The sequence below is a fragment of the Sminthopsis crassicaudata genome, chromosome 3, assembly GCF_048593235.1.
Source record: "Sminthopsis crassicaudata isolate SCR6 chromosome 3, ASM4859323v1, whole genome shotgun sequence".
In the NCBI taxonomy this organism is placed as follows: domain Eukaryota; kingdom Metazoa; phylum Chordata; class Mammalia; order Dasyuromorphia; family Dasyuridae; genus Sminthopsis; species Sminthopsis crassicaudata.
Window position 1 is genome coordinate 411097045 of NC_133619.1, and position 11488 is coordinate 411108532.

Here is an 11488-nt window from a genome sequence, read left to right on the forward strand (position 1 = left end):
CGGGATAGATTGTCCTTTAAGCTGCAGATTCTCCATTAATAAAATAAAGTAGTTATATTCAATGATCTTTCCATTTTCTTCTATTTATAAAAGTATAATTGTATAGACTAAATCACCCAATTAGGAATTAATGTACATTCAATGATAAATTTATAGTCACTGATAATTTTAGGTGTAATGACTGATAACTTATTAATATGATCAATATACAAAGAGAAGTGTGATTTTTGGTATGGTGGTAAAGATAAGATCAGCTTTGTTTGTTTAGATTTGCTAATTTTGGGATTTTCACAAGATATCTAAGTACAGCACTTTAGCTGGGTTAAAAAAGTAGGATTTAATTAGGAGTGCAGAGCTACTTCAATATTAGGAAAACTGTTAGCATAATTTATTATCAAATTTTAATAATTTATTAATTAATAAATTAATAATAATTAAGTAATTATCATAATATATAAATATTATATATTTATATATTACATATATAATATATAAATATATATTCTATATAATATATAAATATTTTATAATAATAAAATAACAATTAAATAATACATTAATTAATAAATTAATAATTTATTAACCCAATTAATACAAATCATATGATTATCTCAATAGATGCAGAAAAAGCATTTGACAAAATCCAGAACCCATTCCTATTAAAAACAATGCAGAGTGTAAGAATAAGTGTAGTTTTCTTAAAATGATCAGTAACATCTATTCAAAACCATCAACAACCATCATATAGAGTGGGAATAAACTAGAACCTTTTGCTATATGATTCGGGGTGAAACAAGGATGCTCATTATCACCACTATTCAATATTGTTTTAGAAACATTTGCTTTAGTGTGAAAAGAAAAAGAAACTATATAATGAAAAGAAACTGAAGAATAGCTAACGAGACAACCAAATTATCTCTCTTTGCAATTGGCATATTTAGAGAATCCTAGAGAATGAAATAATAATAATAAAAAAAAACTAATAAAAACAACTCACAGCTTTAGCAAATTTGTAGGATACAAAATAAATTCACAAAATCATCACCATTTTTATATATTACCAAGAAAATGCAGCAACAAGAGATACAAAGAAAAATTCCATAAAATAACTGTTGCTAATGTAAAATATTTGGAATTCTATCTGCCAAGGCAAAGTTATGAACCATATGAACACGATTACAAATTTTTTTCCATACAAATAAAGTTAGATCTAATAAATTGGAAGAATAACAGGTGTTCATGGATATACTGAACTCATATAATAAGTAAAAGTTGTACCTAAATTAATCTACTTATTCAGTTCCATACCAATCAAACTTTTAAGAAATTATTTTACAGAACTAGAAAAAATAACAACAAAGTTCATGTGGAAGAACAAAAGTTCAAGAATTTCAAGGGAGTTAATGAAAAATGCAAATGAAGGTGGCCTCGCTGTAGGAGACCTAAAACTATATTTTAAAGCAGTGCTTATCCGACAAAATAGTCAATAATTCCAGTAATCCTGTGGTTGATAAACCCAACAAATTCAGCTTCTAGAATAAAAACTCACTATTTGACAAAAATCACTGAGAAAATTGGAAATTATTATAGCATAAACTAGGGATTGACCCACACCTAATATCCCATACCAAGATAAGGTTGAAAGGGGTTTGTGATTTAAATACAAAGAATGATACTATAAGCAAATGAGAATAACAAAGGATAATTTACCACCCAGATCATTGGAGAAACAAGGAATTTGTGGCCAAAGAACAACTATAGTATATTATGAAATGCAAAATGGATGATTTTGATTATATTAAGATAGTTTTTATACAAACAAAACCAATGTAGACAAGATTAGAAGGGAAGCAATAAACTGGGGAATAAACAAAACAAAACAAAACAAAAATATATAGTCCCATAAAAATGCTCTAATCAGAGAAATGCAAATGAAGACAATTCTGAAGTACCAATGCAAACCTTTCAGACTGGCTAAGATGACAGAAAAATATATAGATGAATGTTGGAGAGGATGTGGGAAAACTGGAACACTAATACATTGTTGGTGGAGTTGTGAACTGATCCAACCATTCTGGAGAACAATATGGAACTATGCCCAAAGGGCTATCAGACGCCACATATCCTTTGATCCAGCAGTGTCTGTACTGGCCCCCCCCCCCCCCCTCTCTCTCTCTCTCTCTCTCTCTCTCTCTCTCTTAAATAAATAGTTTTTATTTACCAGATATATGCATGGGTAATTTTACAACATTGACAATTGACAAACCTTTTGTTCTAATTTTTCCCCTCCTTCCCCTCTCCCCAGATGTCAGGTTGACCAATACATGTTAAATTATTAAAGTATAAATTAAATACAATATGTGTATACATGTCCAAACAGTTGTTTTGCTGTACAAAATGAATCAGATTTTGAAATAGTATATAATTAGCCTGTGAAGGAAATCCAAAATGCAGGCAGACAAAAATAGAGGGATTGGGAATTCTATGTAGTGGTTCATTGTCATCTCCCAGAGTTCTTTTGCTGAGTATAGCTGGCTCAGTTCATTACTGCTCTATTAGAACTGATTTGGCTCATTTTTTTGTTGAAGATGGCCACATGCATCAGAATTGATCATCATATAGTATTGTTGTTGAAGTATATACAACAATCTCCTGGTCCTGCTCATTTCACTCAGCATCAGTTCATGTAAATCTCTCCAGGCCTTTCTGAAATCATCCTGTTGGCCATTTCTTACAGAACAATAATATTCCATAATATTCATATACCATAGTTTATCCAGTTTCTGCTGGATCAGAGATCAAAAGAGATCAAAAAAAAAAAAAAAAAAAAAAAGAGGAAAAGACCCACATGTGCAAAAATATTTGTAGAAGCCTTTTTGTTGAAAGAAATTGGAAACTGATTGGATGCCCATCAATTGGAGAATAACTGAATAAGTTATAATATTTTAATGTTATGTCATATTATTATATAAGAAACAATCATCAGGATAGTTCCAGAGGCCTGGAAAAACTTACATGAATTGTTGCTAAGTAAAATGAGTAGAACCAAGAGAATATTGTATACAACAACAGCAAGATAATATAATGATCAATTCTGATGGACATAGCTCTTTTCAACAGTAAAGTGATTCAGTCCAATTCCAATGGTTTTGTGATAGAGAGAGCCATCTGCACCCAAAGAGAGGACAGTGAAGACTGAATATGGATTACAACCTATTTTTTCCTTTTTGTTTTTGTTGTTTGCTTGCATTATTTTTTCTTTCTTATTTTTTCCCGTTTTGATCCATTTTTTGCTTATGCAGCATGATGATTATGAAAAAAGTGAAAAAAAAGTATAAAATATTTCTGGCAAACTAAGTCAATGACAGATTGTATTTAACATCAGTTCCTTTCCTTACCTCAAACTAATCATCTTGTTCAGTCATTTAGTTTTGTTGGACTCTGTGACCTGCTGCACAATAGCATATGTCTCTTCTATCTTCCATATCTTCCACTGTGTCTTCAAGTCTGATCAAGTTAATTCATTGTTTCCAGGGAATTATCCACCCATCTTATTTTCCTTTTCCTTGCCTTCAATCTTCCCATCATTATAGTCTTTTACTAGTCCCATCTTCTTATTATGTAACTAAAGTATTTAAAGTCCAGCTTCATCATTTAGCCTTACACTAAATAGTCTGTATTAGTTTAAGTATTGCCTGATTTCTGTCCATGGGAATCTCGAGAAACACAATTTGAAAATATTCATTCTGAGGCACTTAATTTTCTCATAGTCCAATTCTTCCATTGTTATTAGAAAAGTTATTGCTTTGAATACTGGCATATAAGCCCTCAATAAAATGAATAAATAAAAACAATCAAACTTGTTAAAATTAAAAGTAACAAAATAATTTGAAATTACTCAGTGACATATTAAATTAAATTTTACATGGAACAAGGGTGAAATAACACTTTGGTCTTAGGAAGTTATACCTTTTATAAGGGTTATAAGTAATAAAAACATGATAGAAAGATAGGGGCTTGAATGATCAGACAGAATTGTTCTAGATTAGGTGATAAAAGGGCATGCAACAACAGTATTCCTTAAAAACATGAGATTGAGATATGAAATTAAATTAAGCAGCCCAAAAATAAAATTAAAAAATGGATATTTTTATGGATAAAATTTTGAGAAAAAATAATATTAATAAATCGTGGATTTATTATTTATTATGGAATCATGCAATTAAATATGCAACCTAGGGGTGACATTTAAACCAAGTATGTTTAGGTGTCTGAATATGAGTAAAATGTAATTTGGAGATATACACACATACACATATCATGTGTCTAATAAAAATATGACTTTGATACCGTTGATGTATAGAATTACAATAGAAAATAAGTCAATAAAGTGACAACCTATCCCAAAGAAAGGGTTTTGAAAAAAAAAGAAAGATACACAAAGTAAGAGCAAATAAATGAAAAGTATTTCAATGACAAAAAAGAATAAGTTTTTAAAGAATAAAAAATGGTAAACTATTTGTTAGTTTCATTTAATAAAAAAAAAAAAAAGATGAAAAACAATTTCCTGAGATAAATGAGAAAGGGAAATTCATAGAAAATGGGAAAAGAAAAATGAAATTTATCAAAATTTCTTAAACTTCCTTATTTTATAAATAAATAAAAAGCAAATGAAAAGGTTGCATATCTACAAAAATATAAATCATCTTCTATATTGAGGAAAATGGTAATAGATAATCTAATGAAGTAAACTGAGTGCGTCAGTAATAAAATGCCACAATGGGAATGTGAGTGGTAAAAACCTCTAAGTACAAATTGATTAACATGTTAATTCTACTCATACAAAGAACATATGACTTTTTTATTAAATAAATTAGGATGGGGCAGCAGTGGACCTGAGTTCAAATGTGATCTCAGACACTTAATACTTCCTTGCTCTGTGATCCTTGGCAAGTCACTTAAGCCCAATTGCCTCAGCAAAAAAAAAAAAAAAAAAAAAAAAAAAAGTAAATAAACAAACAAATAAACCAAATAAATAATAATAGATAAATAGATAGATAGACAAATAAATCAATGAATGAATGAATTAGGATGGACCTGATACCTAAATCAGGGAGAGAGAACACTGAGAATACATATATATACCTGCATCCATACATATATACAAAATATGCACATAAGAACATTTATTCACATAAACACAAACATATGTACATATACTGATATACATTCCCCACACATACATATATGTGTGTGATTTTTATAACCAAACATTAGGATTTATTACATAAAATAATAGCAAATATTAATAATTAACATATTAAAATTATTGATATCAGAGTTTGGATTTATGCTAAGAAGAAAATGATGAATCTACATCAGGAAAAAGTATCAGTATAGTTAATTAATCATATTATTAAAAGTAAGACAATTATGCTTATACCAATAGTTTCATAATGCCTTCAATGAAATATAGCATCATTAATATTATAATTGTTATAAATAAAACAATGACAAAAGGCTTTTTCCAGAATTAGAGGATTAGTATCAAACTAAACTTAAGGCTTATCAAGGCAGAGCCAAGATAGCTGAGTAAAGTAGGAAGTTTTGTGTTTTCCCCCAAACCACTCTAAATTCTTTTAAATAATGACCATAAGCTATTTTAGAGCATCAGAACACACAACAAAGATGTAGTGGAACAATTTTCTAGTTGATGACATCTTAGAATTCAGTAGGAAAGCTCTGTGTCTCCAGTGTTGTAGTGCAGAGTATAGTCCTGGGGCAGACTGCTCCTGTGCAAGGTAAGCCTGGGCTTTGTGCTCAATGCCAAAGCTAGCAAAGTGGTAATGGGCTCTTACACAGCAAGAGTACTAGTGGCTTCCAGATCTCTCACCTAGAAAGATCAAAGTCTTTTTGTAAGGTCAGCAGAAAAGATCTGTAGCACCAGGGTGGGAGCAGAGCACAGGCTCAGTGCAGTTATCCTAGGCCCAAGTCCCAGATTTGGCCCCAGAGTGAGCAAAGAAGGAACAGGCCTAGAGACCTCTGAACTAGTAGCAGCCCAAGTGGTCATTAGATTCCTCAGCCCAGAGACAACAAAAATGAGAAGTCAGGGAAAATTTATCAACAGGGTGAGAGGACCTTGGGAAACCAGCATACAAAAATGGAAATGGATACTGGGAGCAGTGGAAGCTTTTGGAGGTCTCATCTCATAGAAGGTCTCACCTCATAAAAGATCTATAGGTCATACCACTGAGGAAGGACACTATTGCTTTAGCACAATAGATTTTACAGTTATGAAAGGGCAGGGACATCCAAGGTAGAAATATAGTGCTTAGGTAAAGTCCCTAGAAGGATTTCTGAAAGCAGCTGAACAAAATCCCTGAAGTTTGGGACAGTGCAACCTTCACTATGGAAATAGTGAACAGCAGGTTAAAAACTGAGTAATAAGCTGTGTAGATTAAAAGACAACAGAAAAAGATACCTTAGAAAGTTACTAGAGTGACAAGAAAGATAAAAACACACATTCAAAATGACATAACAAAATCAAAATCCTGCATCTAAAACCTCCAAGAAACATAAAAATTTGGTCTCAAGCCATGGAAGAGCTCAAAAAAGACTTTGAAAATCAAAGTAGAAGAGATTGAAAAAAATTTTAAAAAAAGAATTGGATGGTGCAAAAAAAAATACAAAAAGCTAATAAAAAGAATTCTTAAGAAGGACAATTGCCCAAAAAGCTTGCTGAGAAAAAAAAATCATAAGTTAGATACAATATAACAAAACCAAAAGAATAAAAAAAATGTGAAATATTTAATTGGAAAAATACCTGACCTAAAAAATAGATCCAGGAGAGATGATTTAAAATTGATTGTTTTACCTGAAAGTTATGATCAAGAAAAAGAACCTGGACATCATTGTTATGGGCTGCAACTCTGAACTTGAAACAAAGATTCTTACAAGGTACTAAGTGGAATTGATGAGTCAATGGTTATCTAGTTTAGCATGGTACTTACTAGTTCTCTAAGAGTTCAGTATTATTGATTTAATCTTACAACAAATAATGGTTTCTTAGAGATATAATCATTGGTTTATACTCAGTGTGGCAAGGATTGAGAGCCACAGAAGATAAGGGCTCTTGGAAGCTCTTGGAGCCAAGGAAACAGAGATTCATTTCCACCTTCAGTCAGGCTCCTGATGGCAGTCTCTCCTCCTGCATTTCTACAGTGAGACAAAAACTGGTCTGAAAAGCTCTCCAGAAAGCTTCCCAACCCCAGGAAGGAGATAATAGAAGATTTGGACTTTAACACTTGGTGACTCTTGATTACTGACCTGAAAGCAAGATTACTCCCAGAGAAAACCAAACCAGAAAACATTATACATCATCATTCAAGAAATTAATCAGGAAAACTGTCCTGATATTCTAGAAACAGCAAGTAAAATAGAAAGTGAAAGAAACCTCTAGTCATCTACTAAAAGAGATCCCTAATGAAAACTCCCAGGAATATTACAGCAAAATCCCAGAACTTCTGGTGAAGAAGAAAATATTGTAATCATCAAGAACAAACAAAACAAAACAAAACATTAAATTATAGTGGGGTCACAACCAGGAAAACACAAGATTTAGCAGCTTTTACATTAAAGGCTTAGAATGTGATATTCTGAAGAGGAATGAAACTAGAATTACAAAAAAAAAAATCACCTACCCAGCAAAACTGAGCATAATTCTTCAGGGGAAAAGATGAAAATTCAATAAAACAGAGGATTTTCAAGTATTCTTGATGGGAAAAAAAAAAACAGCTAAGTGGAAAAATTGATTTTCAGTTATATGACTAGGTAGAAGCATAAGGAAGTAATCAAGAAAATGAAATCATAAGGGATTTAGTAAGGTTAATCTGTTTACGTTCTTATATGGGTGAATGATTCTTGTTATTCATTAAAACTGTCTCATGATTATGGCAGTTAGAAGGACTATATATAGACAGAGAGTACAGGTGTTTTTAATATGGAAGGATAATATAAGAATAAAATTAATCAATGATAGAAAAAATGTACTAGGAGAAAGTCAAAGGGAGAAGAGGTATGATGTAAATTATCTTCTATGAATGAGGTAAGAAAAAGCTTTTACAATGGAGGATTGACTCAAAATGAAAATGTCATAGATACTCAATGTGGACATAGAAATCTATGTTACTCTGAAGAAAAAAAAAAGGAGGAGAAGGGGATATAGGAAGAAGGGAAGGGTGATGGAAGAGAGGCTATATTGGGAAAAAGAATTAGTAACAAAACACTTTGCTACTGGAAAAGACAAGGTGAAAAGAGAGAGAATAGAATTAATAGAGGAGAATGTAGTTAGCAATAGTGATTATAAAATTAAGGCCTAGCAGAGCCAAGATGGCAGAGAAGATACACACGACTGTGTAAGCTCCTATCTTCCCTCACAACCAACTAGATTTACTCAGCCTCAGAAATAGCGCTGGACTGATAGAATCCACAAGGACTGGAAGCATGACTTACCAGCTGAAGATAATCTGGAGTTTCAACAGGAAAGGGACAGACCCCAAAAGATTTTTTAAGTATGAGCAAAAAGCCCCAAAAAACTATAGATTCCTTTTACACAGAGAAAGAGAGGGTATCCAACCCCGAGGAAGTTAACAGCAGAGAGTCAGCAGATAACAACCTAAAGGGGAATGATTCCTGCACCCCATCACATAACTCTCTCCTTGAAGAGCCTATCAAAAAGTTAAGAGAGTTTGAAGAAAAATGGGGAAAGGAAAGAGAAGCTATGAAATTGAAGTTGGAAAAAATAAAGAATTAACAGGAGATGCAGGGAAACAAAATTAGTGAATTAGAAAAGGTAAAAAAATCACAGGAAAGTAGGATTTCTGAATTGGAGAAGATAAAAAAAGTCCCAAGAAAATAGGATTTCTGAATTGGAAAAAGAAAATAATTCTCAAAAAAAATTAGGGAAATAGAAAAAAATTCAATAGAGCAAAATAACTCATTTAAAAACGAAATTGGGCATTTACAAAAAGAACTAAAAACTTTGAATGAAGAAAATAACTCCTTAAAATTCAGGATGGAACAAATAGAAATGAATAATTCATTGAGAATCCAAGAATCAGTCAAACAAAACAAAACAAAAAAAAACAAAAAAAAACAAAAAAAAATGAAAAGCGGGAGAATAACATCAAATACTTACTGGGAAAATCTATAGACCTGGAAAATATATCTAGGAGAGATAATCTGTGGATCATTGGACTTCCCGAAAACTATGACCAAAAAAAGAGCCTAGATTCTATATTACAGGAAATTATCAAAGAGAACTGTCCAGAGATAATAGAAACAGAGGGTAAAGTAGATGTTAAAAGAATTCATCGAACTCCTTCTGAAATAGACCCTAAAAAAAGAACACCACGGAATATTGTGGCTAAGCTGCAGAATTACCACACAAAGGAGAAAATCCTGCAAGCAGCTAGAAAAAAACAATTTAAATACCAAGGTGCCACAATAAGGGTCACACAAGATCTGGCTGCCTCCACTTTAAAATATAGAAGGGCCTGGAACCTGATATTCCGAAAGGCAAAAGATCAAGGATTGCAACCAAGAATAAACTACCCAGCTAAGTTTAGCATCTTTTTCCATGGAAGAAGATGGTCATTCAATGAAATAGAGGAATTCCATATGTTTCTAAGAAAAAAACCAGACAAAAAAAAATTTGATCTACATGCACAAGACTGAAGAGAAACAGAAAAAGGTACACAGAACCCTTGAGAACTATATCTCTGTTGTGGGTATATAGAAAGTACGCATGGATAATTTGATTTTACTGATATAAAAGAAAAAAAAAGAGGGGTGTAGTAAAGGGAAGGGGGTAGAATCAGAAAAAGGGGAGGGTGTGATAAAAAGAGGGAAACTACATCCCAGGAAGAGGCATGAAAAATACATCATATCTGAGGGAATTTAGAGAGGGGGAGAATCATTGTGTAAATGTTACTCTCATCAGAAGAGTCTCAAAGAGTAAATAATTGTCATATTTGTTTTTCAAAGAATTCTCTCTCACCTCATTAAAAGGGGGGAGAGGAAAAGGGAAAAGGAAAAGGAGAATAAGGGGAGAGACTTAGAGGGAGGGGGGAGGGTTACTAAAAAAAAGGGAGGGCTGCATGTCACAAGGGGGGTCTATAAATTAAATATTGGGGAAGGGGTTCAGGGGGGTCAAGGGAAAAAGCATAATCTGGGGATAATATGATAGCAGGAAATACAGAATTAGTAATTTTAACTGTAAATATAAATGGGATGAACTCTACCATCAAGTGGAGACGGATAGCAGGCTGGATCAAAAATCAGAACCCTACAATATGTTGTCTACAGGAAACACACTTAAAGCAGGGAGATACATACAGAGTAAAGGTAAAAGGTTGGAGCAGAATCTATTATGCTTCAGGTAAAGCCAAAAAAGCAGGGGTAGCTATCCTTATCTCAGATCAAGCAAAAGCAGAAGTTGATCTAATTAAAAGAGATAAGGAAGGAAACTATATCCTGCTGAAAGGTAGCATAAATAATGAACCCATATCAATACTAAACATATATGCACCAAGTGGTATAGCATCTAACTTTCTAAAGGAAAAGTTAAGAGAATTGCAAGAAGAAATAGACAGTAAAACTATAATAGTGGGAGATCTCATCCTTACACTCTCAGATTTAGACAAATCAAACCACAAAACAAACAAGAAAGAAATTAAAAAAAAGTAAATAGAACATTAGAAAAACTAGGTATGATAGACCTTTGGAGAAAACTGAATGGCAATAGAAAGGAATATACTTTCTTCTCAGCAGTTCATGGATCCTATACAAGAATTGACCATATATTAGGACATAAAGATCTCAAAATTAAATGTAGGAAGGCAGAAATAATAAATGCCTTCTTCTCAGACCACAATGCAATAAAAGCTACATTCAGTAAAAAGTTAGGGATAAAGAGACCAAAAAGTAATTGGAAACTGAATAATCTCATCTTAAAGAATGACTGGGTGAAACAGTAAATTATAGAAACAATTAATAATTTCACCCAAGATAATGACAATGATGAGACATCATACCAAAATCGGTGGGATGCAGCTAAAGCAGTAATAAGGGGAAATTTTATATCTTTAGAGGCTTATTTGAAGAAAATAGAGAAAAAGAAGATTAACGAATTGGGCTTGCAACTTAAAAGGCTAGAAAAAGACCAAATTAAAAACCGCCAACCAAATATTAAAATGGAAATACAAAAATTAAAAGGAGAAATCAATAATATTGAAAGTAAAAAACTATTGAATTAATAAATAAAACCAAGAGTTGGTTTTATGAAAAAGCTAATAAAATAGATAAACCTTTGGTAAATCTGATCAGAAAAAAGAAAGAGGAAAATCAAATTGTTAGTCTTTAGAAATGAAAAGGGGGATCTTTCCACCAATGAAGAGGAAATTAGAGAAATAATGAGTTACTTTGCCCA